Here is a 21,903-nt window from a genome sequence, read left to right as displayed (position 1 = left end):
CCCCGCCCCCCATAAACCACGGTACTCCCACAATATTGGTACGGACGTCTCCCTACCGTCCACACGCAAATCTACACCCTTGACTAAATTCAATTAAGATCAAAAAGTTATATCTAAAGAGAACCACAGTAAGTTTGCTAATCCATATTACTTTCGTAACACCAGTTACAGATAATCAGAGTCATGCATTATACATTTATATTCGGGCTTACAACATCAACTATTTCATTGATACACACGCCTATGTCGTAATTCAGCCTTTTAAAGCCGCAGGACATGTTAAGCTTTGTAATTCTTAATATATTTGTTGTTTAACAACGTCTTATGGTTCAGGAAGTTAGCTGGATTACTTGAACTAGTTCAGGCACGTCATGTTCAAAGGAGCAGCAAAATACGCCTTTTGTGTGGGATTATGACAGACTTGAATAAGATGGATAAACCAGTTATGGTATGCTTTTACACCCTGGAGATAGTCTACCAAAGGCCCTTTCATGCATATTTGACACAGAAGAATTTTATACATTTCTTGCTAAATGAGATTAAAAACTATAAACTTGACGATGTTTCAGATACTAATTTAAAGCAATTGGATCATTTGTCATTAAAGAGACTACCGAAAAGGGGATTTATACTGTGGATTACATACACATACCCACTTTTTTTCTCTGTTAATAACCTTAAAATATTCATTAGGCAACATCCTTGTTGTCTTGAAGTCAAGTAAATTGTTGGGAGAAACTTTGAGCTACTTACCATGGTGTGAACCATCATGCACAGAGACAATGGGAAGTAATTCTACCGGCATCTGCCTTTCACGTGCATTGTTCCTTTCCACAGCTAAGTACCAAACTGCTCAGAGGACATTTCTGCTTTGAGAATTAAACTGGAGGCTCTGGCTTTCGCGACAGCACAATACCGGAGCCAAAGCGGGAAGAAGATTCAAAGGGCACTTCAAGAAGGAAAAATGAAGGTTTCTACTGACTTCTTCAATCTAATCACGCATTATATACGAAACAGCATATTTACTTCACTCAAATAATTATAATGTCTTGTTATGTTAAACACATAAAAAATATAGTAAAATATATTTACACATGGAGGAGGGGGGGGGGGCACTGTGGAGCAGTGCTTAGCACATCTCTTTGTCCCGTTTGTCCACTGAGGTCTCCGGTACCCCCCGCCCCCAGTCCAAAAATATGCTAAGGTGAATTGGAATTATCATCCTGGGCTGTTCCCTGCTTTGTGCCCATAGGCTCCAAGCCACCCCACCCCCCATGAGCCTGAAGAGGACACACAGTTACAGAAAAAGGATGAATGGATGTTCTTCTAATTTCAGAAAAGTTTGTTATACACTCTAATTTTCTTATATTTCTCCGATGCACTTTGCATGCTTTTCTTAATATGCAAACAGCACAATGGTAAGAACATGAAAGCTATTGTATTCTGGATTTTCCATGTCAGCCACTATTGTATCTTAATGAACTCCTCTATTCCGAAGGCACTTGGAATCGTGTCTTGTTTTTTAAAAAAACGTTTTTTTTTTTCCACAGAAGTGTCACCATCATTTTACAAAGCTTACTTCACTTTAAGTCTTAGTTGAAAGTGATTTTTCCTTTGACTTGTTTTAAATTTATACAATGCCAAATGAACGAAAAGATTCTTCAACCATAAACCTACATAAACTACAAATTTACATTAACCATCATACTGTCCAATTAATACTTATTGCCAAATTTATGAAAACAGTATCGCCACAGTTTTTGTAAAAGTGATTAACTGATTATGTTATATTAAGGACACAATTGACCAAATTCCTTATTTTTCGTTATCCGTTTCCTAAATACTATATAATAAATATGAGACACTGTATATAACAAAAACTATTCATATTTTTCAATATGTATTCATGTCACAAGTTATCTTTAAATTACAGAAATAAAAAGAAAAACAAAAATGTATATTCAAGAGCACACTGAATTGTAACTGGCAGTAAAGGTGATGCAAAAAAAATGCTAAAAGTGTTGTTTACGACAGATCACCACCTAGGTCACATGTCACATCTCATTCAGAATCCGTGTTGTTGTCACGGTAATTCCTGCCCCATTCCTCAAAAACACTGAAAGTTTGGCATGCTGTAGCCTTAGTAACAATAATCTCCTCTTCTTTCTGAATTACTCCAGTAAGCCGTTACTTGTGTCGAAAACAGCAGGCTGAATATATAGCTGTCTGAATTCTCATCAGACTCCAGGCCCCTCTGTCTAGTGAGGAGATGGCCGTATTGATGCCTGCTGCGTATACAGTCCATCATCCTGTCCATGTATACCGTATACTTCTCTGATAGTTCACAGAATTTTTGTTTGATCTTAGCTGCCATGTGTAGGTAGAGGTAAAGAACGCAGCACCTTCTGCCTTCAGTCTATGGCCCAAAACCGCAAAGATAAACACTGTGAAAGCACCCTGGGGAAAAAAAAACACAACGCTCACCGAATCTGAAGTAGTGCAAGTATAACTGTCAACTTCGCAACTACCAAGAAGCGCAACGCACATGACCATACCTGCGTAACTAAAAGGAGCTCACGATAAAACTTAACATGTGTAAAAACATCATAACGTAGGCGCATAAGGATGGGAAAAATGTCTGAACTTACTTCAACACAATATTAAAAAAATCTTACGCGCCTTGTCATATTGTGGTGTAGCTAGGTAGCACAGTGCAAGACAAATACTGGCGTTCAGTTTAATAGTTTTCAATTTTCTGTACAAAAATGAGTAATCCAACAACATTAAACCCTTTGATCTCTACAACAAAGAAACAGAGAAAAACGTTATGACAGCACAATATGAGTTTCCTTTTTAATATATAAATAATCATTTAATATTACCATTAAAATCCTAGAGGTACTGAGCACTTCTGTTACATGATTACACATTGAGTGGAATACAGTTACCATGCCAACCTCAGCATCCAGTATGTTTATGTATAACAGTTACAAAGCATATTTTACCAAAAAAATACAAAATTTCCTAATACAACACATTTTATTAAATTCAAAAGTGTAGAAAAAAAAATCAGCGTAAGACTTTATACTTCAATTTAACATTTTTTTTGTCTGGGCATATAATTAACATAATAGGGGAATGCAAATCAATGTTTAAGACGGAGCAGCCATTACGTTGTTCAGCCTCTAAATTGCTTGTACTGTGTGCGATAGCCTCACCTGCAACCCTGATCAGGATTAGTCGTTACAGTAAAATAAGTCATGTTCATTGTTCCACATAGGCCTCCTTAAAAAGCATCCGATTTGCCATTGTATTGTTTCAGATATGAAATGTGTCTTAGCTGCCAAACGTAATTGATGGGAATTAAATATTTTTCAGCTACAGCTTGTGTTTCTTTTGAACTTGCTGTCAGAAATAATAACAATGCATTGAAAAACCAGCTACAATAAGGAACACACCCAAAAAACCAACCAAAAACAAGATGCAGACTGCAACTGGCAGCTAAACTGCATTAAAGCTTGTAGTACGAAGTCTGAGTTGCCATATTCCACTTCTATTGGTTCAAGTAACGAAAAAAAATAAAAAAATAAAGCAGGTGTCAGATGTAGATAGCTGAAAGGGAAATTTTGCAACAAGGGCTAATTTTCTTATTGTAGTACTTTTTCAAATAAACCATAAACAGTAGAAGTTATTTCTGCTCCCTGTGGACAATCTGCTATTCCATGTTTTATTTTTGTTGAACTATAAAATTCATTTCATTCAAAATTCAGTAGTTGTATTTTGACTCAACATTTTTAAATTGTCCTTAGTCTCCTTAGTGTGGTAAGAATTAAGGATAATCCTTTGAACTCAATCTAATAATTTTATGTCAAGTATGTCTGATGGGGTTTTCCATTGTAAAAAAAGCGAAGGGCCTTCCCCAAATGGTTCTCACAAAGTTGGAAGCATAGAATTGTCCAAAATGTCTTGCTATGCTGAAGCATTAAGAGTTCCCTTCACTGGATCTAAGGGGCCTAGCGCAACCCCTGAAAAACAACCCCATACCTTTGTCTTTCCACCACCAAACTTTACAGTTAACACAATGCAGCCAGGCAGGTAATATTCTTCTGGCTTCTGTCAAACCCAGGCTCATCCATCAGATTGCCAGACAGAGAAGGGCGATTTGTCACTCCACGAAACACATTTCCACTGCTCCAGAGTTCAGTGGTGGCGTACTTTACACCACTCCATCCACTGCTTTACACTGCGCAAGCTTGGTGCTGTGAGGCTTGCACGCAGCTGCTCAACCATGGAAGCCCATTCCATGAAGCTCCCAGTGCACAGTTTGTCTACTGGGGTTAATGCCAGAGGAAGCTTGCAGCTTTGCAGTTATTGAATCAACAGAGCGTTGCATGGCAACTTTTACGCACTATGCACCTCAGCACTTGGTGACCTCGCTCTGTTACCCTTGATCAATGGACTTTCCCTGCCAGCCCCAGTAGGATGGGATCCTGTGAGTCTGGTTCCTCCTAAGGTGTCTTCCTTCTTGGGAGTTTTTCTTTGCCACTGTCGTCTCTGGCTTGCTCACTGGGGGCTTTGGGCAGGGATGCTGTAAAGCGCTTTGAGGCAATGTAATACTGTGAAAAAGTGCTATACAGTACAAATAAAATTGAACTGAATTGAATACGTGGTCTGCCACTTGGTGGCTGAATTTCGGTTGTTGCTAAACACTTCCACTTCGCAATAATACCACTTATAGTTGACCGTGGAATATCTAGCATGGAAGAAATTTCACAAACTGACTGAAAAATCATACCTATAGTATTATTGTTAAAGCCACTCTTGGTAATGTGTAATTTTTACTTGTTTTTGACTTATCAAACCAGAGCACGTGACAAAAATTGTGCCCACAGAGGACCTCCAGTAAGATTCCAGCATTGCTGTCAAGGATATAAAAGGCTTGTAATGCTTCTCACCAAAAAGAGAAATTCTAACCCACCCTTGTCACCGTATACGCAGTTCCAATCAGGCTGCCCAAGAATATCCTTTCATTTCAATTGTGTAGTCAGCCCTGGGTCTAGTTATTTAAATATTCTCTACTTGTGTTAGTGGCAAATTCAGCATTCTGTAAAACGCGAGGTTCCTGTAACATAGTATTACATTCATCAAAATGAAATGCAGTTGCAGAGAAGGTCTTACATTAGTATCCATCAGATGAATATATTTGCAGTAACATTTGATGTATATTGAAGGCACCAGGCAGCTTTACCTCAGGCAAGGGGAATATATTCTGCAATTAATGTTTCTTTAGTATCATGAGAAACGGTAAATCATGTTTTCATTTAATTTAATAATCAAAAATATGTTTAAATGGTCCAGAAGTGTTATGAAATGCAATGAAATGGATATGCTATAACAATAATTTATACACACACACACACACACCCACACAACTGCGTATCCTGAGCAGGGTCACGGCCCCCCTGGAGTCTATCACAGACAGCAGAAAGCACAAGGCTGAGATGCACCCTGGATGTGACTTCCTGTCCACTGCAGGGCACATACACACAACCATACGTGAAAAGCAACTTAGAGATTACAGTCAGCCTAACTGCATGTCTGCAGGAGGGAACCCACACAATATGGAGAGAACATGCCACCACTAAGTACACAACCCCACCCACTGGGCCTCCATTTCACCCAATAGTATTGGAAATAAGTAGCGATGGAGACCTGATGTTATTTTCCACTAAGACACTGAATGCTGAAGCACAATGTAAGAAATAAGCATGTTCAAGCGACAGAAACTGTCATTTTGCTATATTTGCCATTCCCAAGTAATGATAATCACACAACTGTCTTTACTAATTAACTAATCTTTTCATTAGTTGTGTTTATCGGCTTTAGTTCATTCCACAACCGCATTTTCATGCACATCTTAGGAAATCTGCCCAAGTTCTTTAAGAGGATAAAGGTCACATTCACTACAACTGTAATTAATGATTGTAGCACATTTATAATTATAATTTATAATTGCCCTCCAACCTAAGAAGTTTATTAATGGCAGAAAAAAATAGGCTAGAATAATTTTGTCCATCAAAAATAACATTGGAGATTCAGCTTAAGGAACCGTAACGGCAGCTGAGCTCGGCCTCACATGCTTGTTTATCTTATTTATAGACTATAATGTAGAACTCAAGGGTGGCAGGGTGGTGCAGTGGTTAGTACTGTTCCCTTAAACCTATGGGACTTGGGTTCAAGTCTTTGCCATTGCTCTACATGCACGGAGTCTGCATGTTCTCCATGAGTTGTTGTGGGGTCTCCCTGTGGTGCTCTGGTGATTGACTGGAGTTGCCAAACTGCCCATAGGTGTGGGTGAACCCTACAATGGGATGATGCCCCATCCTGGGTTATTCCCTTGAACCTCAGGACTCCCCACAACCTGGAATAGGACATGCAGTCACAGAAAATGCATGCATCTCCATATTCCACATACTAGTCAGTAGGACACACAGCACAACTCCAGCTCTCAGAAACACAGACAGCTACTCTTTTATTCAGTCTCTAAATGACATGCAATCAGCCCACTGCAGACTTAAAACACTACACTTTAAAGACATCATTAAATGCACGAAGGAAAAGTAGTATTATAATTCAGAAAAGCTCAAAGTAGTTTGGAACCAAAGTAGCAAAAGAAAGAACATTCACAGCATCACTGTGTAATATTTTTGAAAAAGCGAAAAAAACAGTAAATAGCTATTTCTACATACCATAATAATATTATTTTAAAACATAGTGTGAAGTGCCCATTTGATCTCTGGTAATCCCCTGTTTTTTCCATGTATAATCTGAATTTCATTAGAGAAATAACCACTGTTCTTTGTTGGCTCACATTTCACAATTTATGAGGCATTTGCAAATGGCCATATTGTTTCCATGGTAACACGGTTATGAAAGTTAACATTTTCAAGACAAACCCTGCATTTTCACTTTTACATCATTAAGTGAATATAATGGCAGTAGTGCTGCCATTTTAGGGGCATAATTTACCTATAAGCAACAACAACAGCAATAATAATAATAATAATAATAATAATAATAATAATAATAATAATAATAAAAACTGTTTGGAAATTAAATTATTCTGGTTTGGACTGGCATCCCATCCAGGTTCTCCACAGCCTCGTTCCTTGTGCTTGTGAAATAGACATCAGGCTTTCTACAACTGCATAATGAATAAGTGGTTGGTAGACAGATAGATAAATGGGTTTATTTTAGCCTTTTCAGAATTGGCTATTAAATAACACTTATGAAATAAGTGTTAGAGAAGCAATATTGTGTTCATATGAGTTACATATGAAGGTGCCTTAATGGAACCGAGATTTTTTAAGTTCTGTACATTGAAGAGCCTTCAACACAGCAATAAAGTACCAAATAATAGCCAAATAAATAAATAATCAATCTCTTACAAGTGATTACAGCTATTACGCTGAATTAGATATTCGTATGAGTAGACTTTAACCTCTGACCAAAAACTTAGAGTTTAAATGTTTTTGTGTTAAAACGTTCAGTGTTGTTTGAATTTAACTGCCGGATGGTCTTAATACTAGCATCGCTGAGTTTGCATACTTTTATGATATGATGCTTGATCTCCTAGAAACCAGCCAAACTATGATCCAATAAAGACCTCCATGAAAGGTAGCGAAAAAAAGTATAGGGTTACTGGGGCATGCCTCTGGAGCCAGGCTGAAGGATAGCGTTTGCTGGCAAGCACCTGGTGGTAGGGCCACCCAAGTAACCTGACCAGATTCAGTTCAAAATGGCTATAAGGAGGCATCTTGTGGGCTCACCACCTACAATGTGATGGTTGGGGGTGAGATGCAGTGCTCTTTGTGCAGCATGCATTAGCAGGAGGGACCCACACGTAGGCAACGGGCATATGAATGTTATCTCTGACGAGACAGGAGCTTGAGATAGTGTAGGATTTGGAAAGGTTTTTGGTAGATACTATCAGCCTTGCCTCCACACATAGTGCAGGCTCTGGAACCAAACTTCTCAATCGAGGATGAGTGTTTTCTAAGCTGCAGTTCCCCATGGTGAAAGACTTCAGGTGGGTCTAGGGTTGCTCACAAATTCCAGGCTGTGCAGCTGGACGTTTTTCCAATGTACAAGAGAGTTGCCTTTATGCAACTACAAGCTGCAGAGAGAAACTGACAATTTTTTTTTGTGTGAATGCACTGAACAGCAGGTCAGACTACAAAGCCTTCTTGGAGAAGTGGATGAGGTACTTGAAACTCAAGTCCCCCTCTGTAGACTCCATGGTTCTTTTCCTAGACTTTAGTGTACCCATAGAGTTATGATCGAGAAGAATGGCCCTCCAGATCAAAAATCTAGTGGTGAATGGCTATTGGACTTCTCTCCAAGGCATGGATTTTCCATAACAAATACCATGTTGTCATAACTTGAACATGGCACCAGAGCACCTCAGGCCAATGAGCTGACTTGAGGCCAGGTAATTTGGACACCTAAGTGAGAGAGGGGAACAACCCTCAGGTGAGTTGGAGTCAGTGTATAAAGAGGACGCCAGATGGCCCAGGGTGACCCAGAAGAAAAGTCCGGGTTTGCTGAGAACATCTAGCTGAAGATGAAGATGAATTCAAGTCACACCTGCAGAGTGCCAGAGTACCAAGTAATGTCGGCACATGGAGTCTGAAAGAGCCACGTTCAAGGCCTCAATCACTATGGCCAGAAGGCAGCTGGGTCATGATAGTAACCCTAGGATGCAGTGATGAGCTCCAGAATTGGAAGCTGTCAATCTGAAGAAGGAGGCCTTTAGTGCTTGCTTGGCGGTTCCCAGAGATCGCTGACAGGTACCACCAGGCTATGTCTTGTGGATCTGGGGAGTTTGGAGAGGCCATGGAATGAGACGGCCGAAGAATGTTTTGGCAAACTGTTTGATGTCTGTGCAAGTGTGAGGTGGAATCCCACACAGGCTCGGTTTAGCAGAAGTGGGGACATGCTGACCAATTCTGGGAATATTGTCAAGCTGTGGAAGAGACTATACCTCCCATTTGGCTTTGGAACACCTGCAGATCCCACAGAACAAGCTAGAGCCAGTGGCCTTGGTAAAGGAGGTCTGGTCAAACCTGCGTGGTGAGCTGCCACCTCAATAGGAAAAACAGTATGATTCAGATAAAGTCTGAATTTAAATTATGAATTTTAATATTTGTTGCAAAATAATCATTTCAGGAAATAATCTTCAAAACTGAAAATGATAAAGACCTCAGACTAAACCTCAAGGCTTCAATCAACACAATTATAGCAAATGATTCAGATTACTTTCAATATTATACAAGCTCATGGGACTCCCAATGATTATTAATTAAATTTTTCAAACTTTAACTTTCAAATTTAAATAATAAACCATTATGAACATCCAAATACTTGTGATATCAGGTATTATACTTAAACATCGCATCAAACGTCATGGATAGACAGATCAAATCTGTTACCAGCCCAGTCATTGCCTGTAGTTGAACACCTAATATTTCATGAGTGACAGAGAATGCATAAGCTCTGCCTTGTGTAGGTATCTGCGAGGAACAGGGTGGCAAACTTCTGTTCTATGGTGCCTACAGACAATTGTATGGAAAGGGATAGTAAATCTCTAGAGCAAAATCAAATTTAAGGAAAGTTTCATTGAAGGGATATTCCCACTGGCTTGGCTGAATGCTAATCAAATAAACTCTCAGCAATCTGCATAGAACTGGTTCAATTTCAAGGGTCATAAGGGACTGAGAAAGCAGTCCAAAGACTTGTACATTCATGAATTGCATGTAAACTGATATTATTGAGATGAATATTTGTTGTACAGGCCCAAAGCTGCTGAGATAATTATGTTGTTTCAAAATGCAGAAGATACAATAATAACATAATAATGCCACAGTAATAAGAAACAATTCTGCTCTGGAAATTGCTGCGTTTTGCATGTATCCCTAAAGCTTGCTGTATAATTCACAATACGTAATTCTTAATAAGTAAACCAACGTTGTGTCTGAGTCGCCCTTGTCGAGTCCAAGTGAAGACCAACTATTTAACAAATCAAGACCAAGTCCAACAGGGACGCAGTTCTGAGTCCAACATCAGAGAGAGTCCGAGATGAGACCAAGTCCATTACCGGAGCTGGGCAACCAAGTTCGATTCCATGCCCAGAAAAACACAAGTTTAGTTCTAGACTATACATCTGAATACCTGCTGAATGCGTTTGAAATAGTTTCTGGAGCCAGAGAACATGTATAAAACCAAGCATCTCGAATTAGGGGCAGAGCAGAGTGCGAGCCAACTTACTCGGAGGTCGAAGCCACACCCAAACGCGTGACCATGCAAGTTATGTTATCCTAAGAGAGAATTTTAATTAAGTGTATTACCAATGTATATGTATTTAACCAAAATAACATATTCAGATGAAATGTGGATGCATACAATCAATGAAAAAATAAAATAATTTAATAAATTAATATTAGATAAAATTTTACATTAACTGCACCTCCATAATGCCTTTATAATGCATTTATAGAACATTCATAAGCAAAAATCAGTGGCAGAAGGATGCTGACGCAGCAACAGCACTCAACTGGCTGCCACCACATCCTGCTGTCACAGATGCTGGCCATACAGTCCTGTGCATGGGAACACATTACCAATGACAGGTGTTGTCACCTCAATTCAATTTCAGGAACAGTTCTCTGCATGTTTTGTTTAGTGTCCCCTTGACTTAATTTTGACCTGAATGGAATATGCTGTTCTTGTTTAAACTGTCACTGCACATCATTAAACCAATTTTCTACACAAGGTCAGATTATAAAGTAAGCAAACCTAATCATTTAAGTCCAAACACCTGACCCAAGCTTTTATTCAATTTCAGATTAATAATAATAATAATAATAATAATAATAATAATAATAATAATAATAATAATAATAATAATAATGATAGCCTAAATTGAAAAGGTTGGAAAGTACTAGTAGTGTAGTTAAAAATTCACAAGAGGGTCTTTATACAAAAAAGCAATATATATAATTTTTTTAAAAAAACCCTATTTACTGTTGTTCAGCAATGTTTAGGATTTAAAAGCAGGATCCAAATTCTTATGAACCTTAAATCTGAGATTGGGGTTGACATTGTTTACACGGTTCCTGAATAAAATGGGAAAATGGGAAGCAGGTTTGTCATTAGCATATTAGGTTGATCTCTTGCAGCCCTGTCATATCATGATCCACTCAGATGAGACATTTCCCTAGTGAATATTTTAATAGATAAGTGAATTATGAGAAGGCAGTTCATGCGACACATACCTCCTACTATGCAGGTTAGTGCTGGTAAAACAAATGAGATGCTTCAGGATTGTGCTAATGTTTAATAAGAATAACCCTTATATGCTCTGATAAGCATAGCTCTGCTTTTCATTGATTTCTATTACAAGCTGAACTGATCACCCAACTTAGAGGAAAGTTAGAAAGGAAAGCAGTTTGGGAAAATACATGCAAATATATTTATATGCATATTTTTCCATATTTTAATGGAGTTGTGTTTTTTTTCTTCTGTTGGAAATAAATGTATAACATTTAATTATTTTCAGACTCAACAGCTCTGCATCTATTAAACATAATTCCTTGGCATATACAAATCTTAACGTCATTTAATACAAGGCAACGTCTGCTTACTGGAATAGACTCTAGGCTCACAGCTACACTGCACTGAATTAAAAGATGGTTTGATGGATGGATGGACAGATGAATGGATGGATGGGATATATTTAAATAAATGCAGCATACAGTACTAAGTTGCTAAAAACAGAAACCATTTGATGCCCACAGGAATCAAGGTAGAGAACAAAAAATACAAAATAGTTCATTATGATGGTAGAAGACTGCAACACACATTTACATACAGATGAGACCAAGTCTGAGGGTTGCAGTGCAGAATCAGCCAGTGTGCAATGCAAGTCTGAGGGATGGAGTGCAGAAACAGCCAGTGTGCAGTACAAGTCTGAGGGATGGAGTGCAGAATCGGCCAGTGTGCAATGCAAGTCTGAGGGATGGAGTGCAGAAACAGCCAGTGTGCAGTACAAGTCTGAGGGTTGCAGTGCAGAATCAGCCAGTGTGCAATGCAAGTCTGAGGGATGGAGTGCAGAAACAGCCAGTGTGCAGTACAAGTCTGAGGGTTGCAGTGCAGAATCAGCCAGTGTGCAATGCAAGTCTGAGGGATGGAGTGCAGAAACAGCCAGTGTGCAGTACAAGTCTGAGGGATGGAGTGCAGAATCAGCCAGTGTGCAGTACAAGTCTGAGGGATGGAATTCAGAATCAGCCAGTGTGCAATGCAAGTCTGAGGGATGGAGTGCAGAATCAGCCAGTGTGCAGTACAAGTCTGAGGGATGGAATTCAGAATCAGCCAGTGTGCAATGCAAGTCTGAGGGATGGAGTGCAGAAACAGCCAGTGTGCAGTACAGGTCTGAGGGATGGAATGCAGAAACAGCCAGTGTACAGTACAAGTCTGAGGGATGGAGTGCAGAAACAGCCAGTGTGCAGTACAAGTCTGAGGGATGGAGTGCAGAATCAGTCAGTGTGTAATGCACGTCTGAGGGTTGGAGTGCAGAATCAGCCAGTGTGCAGTGCACGTCTGAGGGTTGGAGTTCTGAATCAGCCAGTGTGCAGTACAGGTCTGAAGGTTGGAGTGCAAAATCAGCCAGTGTACAGTGCTCCTAGCAGCGGTTAGGGATAAAGGCTTGAGAGCATGGGATTTGAACAAAAAACCTTAACCCACTGAGCTACACACCAAAACCAAAAAAGGCAATGAACACACAGGCTTCACTGGTAGGGCACTCAAACTCATGACAAAATCTGAGAAGACTGAACCACCGCCAGTTTATAGACGGCATAGAAAATATATACAGTAAGCAGATATGAAAACTAAAGCACTTAACATTATAACCAATATCACATGTGCTTATACGTGACATAATAGGATATACTGTACATAGTAAGCTATACTGGATTATATAAAAGCAACCATCTTCATTAAATAAACACAAGCCAGTCAGGTACAGCAAGAAGAATCTTGCTGGTGCTGGGCTGTTTTATAGATTAGATTACAGTCTTAATGACAGACATCCATTGTCTACATAGATATAAACTGTACTTCCTGAAAGAATGGATTTACATCAGCAAACATTTTTAGTGCTACCTTTGTAAATGGAGCAGACTGTCTCCCCACAACACTGAACACTATTTGAGCTTATCTCCATGACATCCCAGCTGCTGACCTCTAAATTCGCTCTCTCACTACAGCTTGGCGATGATGGAAAGGTGGATACTTTGACATCTCCTCTAGTCTCCCAATAATATCTCTTGTATTGCCTTTCTATTTTATTCTCTAAATCTCACTCTATATCCCCGGCCTCTAGATCGCTTTCCATTGTCCTGCTTATACTTCCATCATTTTAATCCACCAAAGTATATGCTCCACTCCATTTCTCCTCTGGGTTCCCATATGTCCCTCTGCAAACCACATGTAAATGCTGCTTTCTAATATATAAATAGGTTACAACAATAAATTTACCAGAGGAGCTTCATCAAATTGCAATAAAAGGCCCAAGTCCAACCTTATGAACTGTTTAGCACAGTTTCCAGCTAATACACAATCCCTATATACACCCTGTGTCTAATAATAATGTTGTACACATTATAAAAAGTAACATTAAATGCTAAATAAACTGGAATGGTAAGCACCTCAGAAATGTTCTGTTATTCTATGCCTCTGATTCATAGGAGCCTTTATTTGTGCAACAAACCTTTAATGACTATCACCAATGTTGCTATAAAAAATCTGTTAATCACTTAACAGGTTTCCACAGACAGGCCAAAAGACTGGCAACACAGAGATGCTAAAGGGCAAATTACGAGCTTGTTCTGTGACTAACAGTTCATGTGTATGTTTTTTATAAATCATCACTTGGCCATTGTGCCATGCGTGTGACTGACGCTGCCTTTACCAGCTGTAATGCACACCCCGGGCGTCAAGTAAATGCCTGTTTCTATGCCAAAAGAAACTAACTTGATGCAAGAGAGGGTTCTGCAAAGCGACCGCTCTCATGCTCGGCAGTTAGGGTGAGGCGAGACACAGGAATTACAGAAAACTACCTGGAGGGTTAGGGTATGTGAGTCCGTTGGGGGTACGGCTAACCCGTATGTGGGGACTGCTGTCAAAGGGAGGATACATAGGATAGCCCAGCAACTAAACAAAATACGGTCAATGAAAAAAGCTGATATATAATCAGCGATTGATGCCATGAAGTCTTTACAACTGTAATACTTAATTATTGTTTCAAAGCCCTGCAGCAGGTAAGGAAATAACTGCATACAGAAATAAAGGTGAAAGGAGACTCGGACACAGCAGAAAACAAATTAAGGAAAGATTTTCAAATGGTAAGTGGCCTGGGGGCATGAGTAAGAGGGCTGTAAGGCACTGTGAGTAAGATGCTACTCTGGATTTACACTACTGTACATCCATTAGCTTACATCAGTTTAATGTAAGATATTCTTCAGATGGAGTCTGCATGTTGCTTAGTGCCGTAGCTTCTGTTTAGATCTTATAGAAGTATTTGCTAACATTTCAGCTAATGCACATCAGCGGTAACAGTGTTTTGTTTACGTGTCAATGCAATATTGCACTCAGAACAGTACAATAACTACAAACCCAAAGGTTAATTTACTCTGTTTATGGTCCTTTGTGTCTGTTTCAAATTGAATTGTAACAAGGAACAAGATTATGCATTAATCAGGCCAATTACGGCTTCAAAATCATTTTAATGGAAACCACATGGTAAGGAAGAGCAGAAGAAAATAAAGAAATGAATGGATGACTGAATGAATGAATGAATGAATGAATTCAGGATACCAGGAGACTTTTGGTTGTGATACATACTCTGAGCCATTGATAATCCAGCATAGGATCATAATGTGCCTAGGGCCTATCCCAGGAACCACAGTGAAAACGACAGAGGAACCCATGGACAGGATACCAGCCCATCATGTGTAAAACACATGTACACACACATGCCATGGACCACCAAAGGACACTACTGCTTAACGGCAACATACCACCAAACTCTGAAAATAAATCAGTCAAAAAAACTCCTGTATAATGGAATTTAGAACCGACCAGAAACCTGGAGAACCTTCTTTCTCTGTGTATTAACATACTTTTTCAAAGAATAACCTCAAGAGCAATCTGACTTGCTATGCGAAACGCTTTCCAAACATGTCATAAAAACAAAAATGGTAATGTACTCCCAATGCTTAAATGAATAAACCTTTTAGGGAAGGTTAACAGCCAAGCACAACAATTATGGAAGAATGGGTCCTTTATCTTTCAGCTCTTTCAGCCTTTGAGACAAGCAAAGAAACGGTGCTCTCTCAGCTTCAACAAATGGCCAATAATCCAGGCCTCTGAGACGTGCCTCATAGCCACAAGCGAGTCTGTTTGCTCAGGTCTGTCTTCAGCAAAGGACAAAAGGTTACTGTTGAGCAATTCTTCACAGATCATAGTCCTGCAAGCCAGGAAGTGTGCTAGCATGTCCCAGTCCCTGCTGACCCAAAGCTATAGCTCTCCTGAGGCGGCATACCTCATGAATGACTTCATATTAATTAGTTTATTTGTTAATGTGCTGTATTGACAGAATGTGGCGTGCTATAGGGTGATAAATAATTCACAGCCAGAGCAGCAGTAGCTCCCTTTTGCACGGCTTGTGATTCCGCTGCGCTATGAAACAGAAGCCATATTACTTTTTACAATTAAAAAAGAAACAAATACTGATTTACAACAATGCAATTTCCCTTAAACTGTATACATATAGAAAACATACAAACTCCACACACACACACACACACACACACACACACACACACACACACAGAGGTTTGTGATTATATCTTTGTGGAGACTTCCCATTCATTTCTATGGATACATCACTTCTATGTCTAAACCCAACATGAACCCTTAACCCCTACCCGGCCTTAACCTTAATCATCAGTAACCAAACAAAATAGAGGCCTTTTGGCATTCTAAGTTTTTTGATTGCATTCATAGACCTTTGTGGAGACCTGAAAATTGTCCCAAAATCATCAAAATAACTGGTCATTATTACATCATGGGGAACATTTGGTCCCCACAGTGTAATATAAACATAATCTACACACACACACACATACACGCACACACACACACAGAGAAAGAGAGAGAGCCAGAACTCCAAACCGTGGCAATAGTCCTTCATTTGCATGCCTCATAGTAGCATATACTGAAAATATTATAGCCTAAAAGGCCAGCCCAATGGCTCACTGTGTAGCAGTTGTTTGAATCCCACCACTGCTTTGTGATTTTGTGGAGCATATTCTTCACACATCATACAGGTTTCATCTCAAAGACATACAGTCAGGGTAAATGGCACCTCTAAATTGCACACAGTATGTGGGTTTGCCCTACGATAAACTGGAATGCCATCCAAGGTGTATCTCTGCCTTGAATTCTGTTCGATTCCAGGCACCTCTGACCAGGGTAAACGTTTGGAAAATGGATAATTTATAACCACAAGGTATATCTGTCACGCCCGGGATGTGTCGATGGGCGATCAGGTGGTCGGACAGTGGGAGAGCGAGCAGAAAGCAGGCAAAACAGGCGGGAGAACGGGTAAACGGGGTTTAATGGGGAAATACGGGACACGGACCATTAGACACCGACTAACATCAATGACAGACAAGGGGTAGAGGCAAGACTTAGACTTAAATACACCAGACGAAGCAAAATAACAAGACACAGCTGGGTACGATCAGGGAACCACACGTGGATAATTAGGGGGGCGTGGCACACACGAGGATCGTACAAGCCGGGCATCACAATATCTCCTTTCCCAGGGCCATACTGGGAGGCCAGGAATCCTACCTCTAAACCAAGCCATCATAGAATTCCAGGGGGACGACGACGATACAATGTAGGTTCAAAACGGGACACAGCTTTTTATTTTTCTATAGTTCGAGATTATCCCATAAGACACAGAATCAAAAATAAGAATGTTACAAAGCTGAGATTAATTCAAGGTGTTTATAAACCAATAAATACGGTAAATTAAGACTCACGCAATCATTCCAGCTAGTGATACCTGAACCCTTTCCATTGCTGCTTATGTCCACATCACATTGGTAAAGTGTGCAAAAGGCAGGGCATCCATCTTTCCTATTTTTTTAAATGAACATGTGTTCTTTGGACCACCTGATTTGTTTTTCATTTAGCATCCACTGCAAATAAAGTAATCTGGGTGGGAGGGTAAACCATTAAGCTGGGATTATGAGAGACAGATCATACCACAGGCTGAGAGGCATGGGGCGTACCATACTGCATGTGCATTCTGCACTAAAACATCTAGTTTGTTTCGCTACCTGATTATTTAAGGTCTGCTCTGAATGGAGGGCCGGGCCACTGGGAAACCTCCCAGGTATAAGTAATTTAGAGATGCCAGTTAGCATAACTGCACATCTCTGGTCTGCAGGAGCAAATCTATGTGAGAGAGGAGCACATGCAAACTCAACACACACTAGAGCAGAGGCAAGGATTTCAATCCTAGCCATGGAGGTAAGAGATGTTAGTGCTACCCACTATTCAAAAGTAAATTGACTCTAGCTGATTATATTACAGTGTTCAGGTATCTGTGTTGACAATAAAAACATTCACATGGAAACTGAGCTACTTACAGTACACACAGACAATTTAGAGCTAAATGATGAATATGAAAACTGCTTTGATAATTTATGGATGTATGTATAAAAGTATACTGTGGGCATAGCTTCAAAAAATCCATTGGTGGAAAGTGTGTGATTTTAATGACTGTTTAATAATTGAACAGTGAAACAACCACACAGGAAGACAAAATTTCCACCTTTGGTTAACAGTAACATTTAACTTATTCATTATACCATTAATGGAATGATATACTGTATAACTGTGATTCACTTTTGCTGACTGATACAAAGCATTTGCACTAGTTACCAAAAATCATATTCTTGGATGACGAGTAACAATGCAAACATTTACAATGTGTCACTCATGAGCCAATTAAATCTGAATATACTTTAATGCTGACATGAGGGCTGTCACAATGTGTGCACAGATCTTCCGGAAGAAAGTCAAAAGAAGGGTGCATTACACTACAGCACTCATTCATACACAGTCATGGCTGCCTATTTTCTACTTCTTATTATTATTATTAGCATTACATTTTGTTCTTATGAAGATGGAACAAATGCACGATGCAGGGTTGACCAACAGATGGTCCACATTTTTTGCTTTCTCCCAGATCCCTGCCAAACAGTCCATATTTCCTGCTGCAAAAACATGGACTGTCTGTTGGTCCCCAAGGGCGGGATTGAGAAAATACTGCCCTGGTCGGTCGCCTATGTCACCTACAGATTGGACCAACCCTGGTATGACTTATCAGTTAACATATCGGAATCAGTCGACATTACTGGTCAACAATTTTTACTTTCTTTTTGTCACATGAATGAAAACAGGCAAATCATACAGTATTTGGTACCAAATTCAAATATGTAATTGGAATTTCTCTATCATGCAAGGATTTTGAGTGACACAGTTAAACTTCATATTATGCATATATTCACAGCATATGTGCTTGGTGACTTATCTAAAAGTGTGTAATTTTCTGCTGTACTTGGCTTCTGGAACATCCCTTTTTGGTCCAGGAGAAGCTAGCAAGCATACTGGGACTCCACTTGGCTTGATATCGCTTTTCCATATCAGAGATAGAGTAGGATCCTGTCTCAACATGTTCATGTTGCATCCTGTAAACATCAAAAATGTTCATAGCGAGAAATAAAATAATTCTCCTACATTAAACTTGAATATACCCACATATTCTTTAGTAAGGAATTATACTATCAATGTATCTTAAAAGAGACATCAATAAAGAATTGAGTGATTGCAAAATTCTGAGCACATTGCTGAAATCAGCATTGAACTTAGCAGTTCTGTGACTAAGTCTTTGTTGACCTCTGTATTAATTAAAAATCATGGCCGATCTTGCTGGCCAATATTGATTAAGCTTTTTCAATATTCATAGCTAAAAGAATCAGAGTTAAAGACACAACTAATAATAATGAAGATGATTGCATTGGACGATTTTCCGTAGTATGTGGGATTTCATCAGCTCATTCACCATTTATGAACTCTCAAAGTACTGGCCTGTAACATGTTTATAATTCATTATTAAATCTGGCTTGCAGTTTGATCTTTTGTTTCCCATAGAATATGAAAATGATGTAATATCATTTCTCTAATTTGCACCAGCAAGCTCAGCAAATTTCACCGCCGGTACCATCAGTGTCATGTAAGAATGAGATCAGGGAATGAATCAAGATTGTGATTTAAAGATGATTAATCATGCAGCCCTACCGCTGTAGCATATAAAAATACAACAGGCAAAAGCAAACAAACAATCAAATACATAAATACAAAACTACACAGATCTGTGTTAAATTTAATGCTAAATATCATGACTATACTATTTCAATGTACTCTTACACTTCCATTTTTAGTACAATTACTCACTATTTGAAAATAATGACCATGTTTCAGTGTATACTTAGTAACTATGCACTAACCATCAACCAAGCCCTCTTTGCCTTCCCTTCTTTATAATACCACAGTTTGTAGCGATTCTAGACTCACAGTAAATGCATGCATTGAAACAGGCAGCATCATAATAGGACATATTGCAGCAACATTTTTGTGCATAAACTATAAAGACACTGGAATATTTAGATTGAGTGCATTCTTGTACTACTATCAAGCTATAACAAACAGTGAAACAGAAATAAATAAAAGGTACTGTAATAACAGCCTAGTTTGTTGTCCAATCTCACAATAGGCTAATGGCCAGGAGACTGTAGTTGTCCAAAATTCTAACCATGCATATTAAGTTTTGCGTGTTTAAAAATATCTCTAATGTCGCAGGTATTCAAGCTCTTAAAAATGCATGAATGGCTGCTTTTACTACCTCTGCTTGCCGGACTCCTGAGTGCCTGAACACGACATTGTGCCCATTCCTTCCATTATGGCTTGTGTAAATGTCTTCTTCCTTCAGTTCAGTGAAGTTTAGTTTGTGGGTGTTATCCTTTTAGTGCACACCTACAGCTTCCCTACCATGTGCCTTTTAAGGGCAGTGGTCTTCATGAATAATCAATTTACTCGATATACACTCATGCTTAAAATGACAGTCAAGGGGCATAATTGCATTTCCGAGCTACTGTGTGAGCAAAGCCTTTCCTTATTCAGAGGGAAAATCTAGTGCAGTGACTTTTGGCGGGTAACTGCACGGCAAGGTTTATTGAATGTTCCACTGTTTTTTGACTGGAAAATTGAAAAATCCAGCATGCCTTTTCCCTGAACCGTCTGAGCACTGTTCCCCCTGAATGCTGCTCTAAATACCTTTACCTTTTGGCTTTTCCTTCACCCAAACCTTTGGTAACTCATGCATCCTGGCATGGCATGATTCATCATTCATGGTTTCAAATGCTTCACTGCCTTCAGTACTTTGGTCTTTGTCACCTTGTTTGGTATAGCGGTTGTATATTTTTTGGCCTCGAAACTGAAAAGAGATGGCCGCTACAACTGGGAAACGAGAAACTCAAGGATGAGGAAGGATCCATACGAGATTTGACTTTCACATTAAAGTTTGGTAACATAAGACTGCATTCAAATTCTTCTGCAAAAAAAAAAAACAAAGGACAAATTCTTCCACTACAGTAAAATAACTAATGCAAATTTGTAATTTGCAAGACGATATTTCACCAGCATACTTTTTGGCACTCTAATCCTGTCACCTACAGCTGCTACAGATAAACAGGTTTTCACACATAATAAACAACAGACTGCTTATATTCATCATCACCTCAACAGATGGTTATTGTCATCAAATCTGATATTTCTTATCAGACACATCAGTTAGAACAACAAATTAAGGGGACAATAGTATCTGACAATTTTATAATTTTATTAAATGTTAAAATGTTTTACCAACATTATTTCTGCATGCAGTGTCTATCCAGCATTTAATGGATAATTGGCAGCCAAACAAAATATATGCCAGCTAACTGTAAATACACTGCTTTGCTACATTTAACAGACAACTGCAATATAACTTTACATATGTGTCAGGAAAATTAAATCATACATACCTCTACTCACAAACTGACTCACAAATCAGAAATTAATATTAACAAGAAAATAAAAAGTTTGTACAACACAGGGACAGGGTTAGACTGCTCAAACCGGGCATTTCCCCAGAGGACCAAATGGCATGTGACCCCAAGAACCCACCCAGTCAGCAAAGCGTATAGCGGGGGGGGGGGGGCATGGGAAACCCCAAAGTCCAGAGCTGAATTGTAATCCCAGTCCGGCCTCGCAGAGGAACAATTCACTTAAGAATAACTCCATTTTTCCAAAGAGCTAATAAAGCCTGCATGTTTATTTACGCTGTCAATATGGGCGCCAGCTTGCAGGATGCTGTTGGGAACACAACTGTCCGCGAGCTGATAACATTAACATTACGATCCAGCATAAAAACTGCCAAAATTATATAATTACTGCAAAGCGCTGGTAAAAAAATAACTATAGAACAAAAAACAAACATTCAATTCCTGTTGCTATTTATTTTCAATCATACAATTTCTGCTGCTTCAAGGCATCTGTAGATGTCCAGTTTTGTACATATATGAAATTCAGATGTGTATTTTTATATTCTTTGTTGATTGTGCAGTTTTTTTGTAAGACTGTATAGTCATGCTACATTTACTCCTC

General features: G+C 39.2%; 1 protein-coding gene across 4 annotated transcripts in view; it reads right to left on the bottom strand.

Moving 5' to 3' along the window:
* LOC125739132 (adhesion G protein-coupled receptor A1) overlaps window positions 1–21,903 on the bottom strand; it is a 118,061-nt gene that overhangs the window by 34,530 nt on the left and 61,628 nt on the right. The gene's annotated exons all lie outside the window — the stretch shown is intronic.

Source organism: Brienomyrus brachyistius, chromosome 3, assembly GCF_023856365.1.
Source record: "Brienomyrus brachyistius isolate T26 chromosome 3, BBRACH_0.4, whole genome shotgun sequence".
Lineage (NCBI taxonomy): Eukaryota > Metazoa > Chordata > Actinopteri > Osteoglossiformes > Mormyridae > Brienomyrus > Brienomyrus brachyistius.
The sequence above is the reverse complement of the archived record's forward strand: the minus strand, read 5'-3'. Positions and strand labels throughout refer to the sequence as shown.